Source organism: Rissa tridactyla, chromosome 5 (genome assembly GCF_028500815.1).
Source record: "Rissa tridactyla isolate bRisTri1 chromosome 5, bRisTri1.patW.cur.20221130, whole genome shotgun sequence".
NCBI classification, from domain to species: Eukaryota; Metazoa; Chordata; class Aves; order Charadriiformes; family Laridae; genus Rissa; species Rissa tridactyla.
In genome coordinates, this window is record NC_071470.1 from 22275983 (window position 1) to 22280312 (window position 4330).

At 41.3% G+C, this 4330-nt stretch overlaps 1 long non-coding RNA gene across 1 annotated transcript; it reads left to right on the forward strand.

Moving 5' to 3' along the window:
- Nucleotides 1–1880: 1880 nt before the first annotated feature.
- On the forward strand, nt 1881–3490 carry LOC128910526 (uncharacterized). Its single transcript, XR_008466749.1, has 2 exons — nt 1881–2003; nt 2920–3490. It is a non-coding gene; the product is annotated as an uncharacterized LOC128910526 (long non-coding RNA).
- The last annotated feature ends 840 nt before the right edge of the window (nt 3491–4330 follow it).

The window sequence follows — 4330 nt, forward strand, 5'->3', positions numbered from 1 at the left end:
GACATTTGTCAGTAACCTCTTGAATTGCAGCCATTAAAATTTTTTCCTATGTAAGAAGGTCTTAGGGACATTCATGTTTTCAATTAAATTTATTTTTCATCAAGTAAACTTGAAGAAACAAGGTCTTTCCCAGTACTTTGAGTTGAAGCTTTCTCCAAGGCTTCTGCTCTCTCCTAAGTTAAATTTCACAAGACAAATTCTTCAAACTAAGGGAAATCAGCAAATACAAGTACAGCAGTGATACGGTCCTGTGTTTCACCTGAATTAATCAAGGTTTTGAAACTGATGTAGGTATAAGGGAATATATGTCACTCATGATGTCAGTGCTAGATCAAGGCTGTGGTCTCGCTTCCTTACTGTTTGGCGTGTACAGCGTCTGAGAGGCTTGCAGTGCTAACTTTGCATGAAATGAGAACAAAGCATAGGAAAAAGTGACCGAGTATTTCTATTCTCAGCAAGTGAGTGTATTTTGGGAATGGTTTAAACCATTTTAAATTCACTGAGTGCGAATGGTAGCATCTCACAATTTTTCTCCATATCATTTCCAGCCTTATATCTACAGCGACAGGGAGAAAAGCACCTGGGAGTTTGGTAGTCTGCTATTATCCTGCACATCAGCTACTAGTGCTGTGCCATGCCATCCCTAGCTCAGCAAATACAGAATCAAACCTGCCTGATCAACTGTCTCTGGAATAGGTGCTGTTTTCTTCCATGAAGACACCAGGGGGGACCTGAATTTTGACTTTCTGACTAATATTGTATTTTTCTGTCTGTTATTCTGGCTTTCCTACAGCCTACTGATTTACCGTAGTACCTGCCTCACAAGTACACACCTCTTCTCCATTGACTCATGTTTCCCACAGTCAAGCAATTTCATAGATGCTTTTCCAGCTTGGACTGGACACAAATGCCTGATGCTAGAAATGCTGACCCTGGGAAAACTGTGTTTTTAAAAAAATATCATTTGGGAAAAAGATATTAACCTGTTAGCCTGTATTACACAGGGCTAGATAGAGGCTTATACCACATGCCCAATCAAGCATTTTGAAATCCCTTTTTCCTCAACTGCCATAGCTGGTATCCAGGAACAGCAGGTATCGGATAGATGAACATATCTCTTTTTAGAGATCTAAGTTTACTCTAGAAGAGTGCTTAGATTTGTATTTATTGAAAAGGCAGACTATGTGGGTATTTTACACATCAACAGTAATAACCTCATGCCAATAGGCAAGTGGCTCTTTTACAGAATGAAGTAGGACCACAATTTATCTCATCATAGTAGCCTCACTACCCGGAGACCTAGTATCTTCATACAACTGATCAGGAACTTCATCCCTGTCTAACAGATAAGAAAACTGAGAGGAGCTGAACAGGCTATCTGTAATACAGCTGATAAAGGCACTGACACGTCAGGCACCCGTTTGAGTGTCGCGTTCCCCATGCACGTTCTCCGACTCCTGAGGAGGTCTGCCCAGCTAAATTCTCTGTCTGACTTAAAAAAATAAATCGGACAGAGTCTAGAATATTATTCATAATATTAATCAAGCTATATAGCCTTTTCTCCTGCAAAAAGCCAGCAAAGCTGTCTCTTTTTAAAATTCACAATACACAAAATAAACTGACAGAGAGTGTCTGCTAGTGGACTGCTCTGCAACAGCACTGAGTAAATGCTAAAAACACCAAGTCTGCAGTGTAATATGATAGACAAATTGTTCCGCAAGGTCTTGACTCTGACCTTACTTTACCTGTATCAAAACAGTGCAAAAAAGGAGACAGAAGAGACCAGCCAAGTCCCCTCTAAAATTATCGCTGGCACTAGACCCATGGAGCGTAGATCATAGTATATTTCTATGAATAGAACTCAGAGGAGTTGTGGAAGATTTGCAGATCCTGTAATTTTGCAACTGAAGCTGACGACTGGCAGCCGACCGCGGCTGTGGTGGCTGAGGAGCGAGCGGGACAACTCCGAGCCGTCCGAGGGAGATCTATAAGCAAGTGGCAAGGTACTTCAGTCCTTGGAAACTGTCTATCTTTCAAAAGCTTTTTGTTATATCAAAATAAATGTCAGGGAATACAAGCATGGCCACATTCTCCTGTTTATCAAGCGAAACCTCTAAAGAATCTCTTGAGCCTCTGTTTGCCAGTTGCACAAAACATCAGCCTGCTCTTGGACGTGCTTACCAGCCTTAGTGGGTATTACTTGTACTAGAAAAGTATCTGAAGGGTCAGGACCCATGAATTATTATTTCTACTGCAAGGCCTAAGGGCACTAAATAGGAATTAGAATACAAGGCGTCGAACAAGGCACTTAAGCATGTAGCAAAGAAGTTGTGGCAATCTGCAGTTTGAAGTAGACAGCAGTGAGTGTGTACCAGAGAAAGAGGGAGAAGAGGCATGAAAGGAGTATAAACGTGGTCAGAGGTTAAATACCATCACTATTTGATGAAGAAATACTTACTAAAAGCAATGTCATATGGACGCTATACATATTGATCGAAAGCTTATGTGCAAGCCAAAAAATATATGTGCTGATAATTAGTCTGTGTTTTGGGTGTGGAGGTTGGGTTTCCCTGTGCAGTGACATTACAGATGTCTAGAAATTGTGTCTTACATCTAAGTTGTTTATAATGTGATTGCAAACAGCGCGTGTATTGTTTCAACATGGTTAATGTTTATGAGCTGCGTTGCAGTTTATAGGTGCACACAGATTGCCTGGAAAAGTACCAGGCGATTCTTTTTTTAAGTTAGTGATGAAGAAAGATGAAAGTCTACATACTCCCTTCCAGTGTAATGTCACACGGGGGGGACCAAATGAGCCCAAGAAGTCTACAATTGTTTGGGTCTTAAGTTTCTATAAATTACCTCATGCCCTCCTTATGTCTGTGAGATTATCTAAGATGCCAAATATGGCTATTTCAGGCCAAGAAAGGAAGAAAATAACGACTGGGAGTCCATGAGAAATCAAGACTGCATCTCAGCATAGACATGCACAAAGGCTTTTTCCAAAGGCTTCCCTCTGGCCACCACCAGAACCGTCAACAAAGTCCAGCTGGTTGCGGTAGTGCTTTTGGCTCCACGACCCATGTGCACACTCTGGGAAGAGGGGGATCATGCAGTGTAAATGGATTTAATGCTGCTTCAAGCCACATTAACTGTACTCAACATTTACAGCATATGGTTCCCAGCTTTCCCAGTGGAAAATTTCATTCAGACCTGCTGCTCCTTAGCTCTTTGTACATCCTCTACTATGCCTCCTATTTCCCTACGACCTAAAAGCCACTTGAAGGTATCAGAGGAGAAGGACATGCAAAGGGGAGAGGTAACATCAAATATTGGTTTCTTGGCTTCATTTTTCCCCCACTTCATTAGAAAAGACAAAAAAACAGAAAAATGGACACGTCAAATGCAAATATATCAAACAATAAATACCCTCTGTATTTTACATTAGAAAATATAACCGAATGCAATTAAAACTTATTCATAAACAGAATGATGACTTTTTCCCCTTATTTTCACTTGGAGTTTTTCTCCTATCTCTGCAAACTGCCTCTTTGGAAATTAATTACAGAAATACACAGGTAAGGAACAGTGCACAGGTAAAAGAGGGAGGCACAGTTTACTAGAATTGTGTGTTTATAGTTTGTAGAAGAAGAGAACTGTCCCTGAACTGACCCTTCGCATAAGCCTCCAGATCCCTCCAACTCCCCCAGCAGTGGCGGGATGTGTGATGTTAGCTATTCTGTGCATAACTCTCCCCGAACGGTGAGAGCTGCATTACTTAAGCTGCCAACTTGATTATATATTTTTACCTGCTCAGTTGTAAGAGTTAAGAGCTTGGCTTGCAGGGATGGCACAGAAAAGAGGTGTGCTGGGGAAGGAGCAGGACACCCCTGTTAAAAGCTGTGCATCTAATTTCTCATGCAGGGTTGTTTTCGCTCATTTTCCTGTTCTTCAGCACTTAATGATTTTTCTGTCATCAATGGAGTTTTAATTGAGTGGGATTAGGGGTGGATTAAAGGATCTCATCAGAGCTCATACTCCCTGCATCCACTTCCTGTTGAGTCCTCTCAACAGAAGAGCTTTTGACATTAGAAAAGTGAAAAATACTTAAGACAGCGACACAGTGAGGGAGAACTCAATTGAAATGTAACCAAGGAGTTACACGTGTAAAGGCAAGCATGTCATAAAATCCTGGAGATCAGAGAAGGACGCGGTTTACGTCACTTTGCTCACTCCTGGATTTCACCTGGCGGTATACAAGAGGGGTTTAAACTTTAGCAGACACAAAAACATCACCTCAACCCCTTCCTCAACTGCTTATGGATTTTTT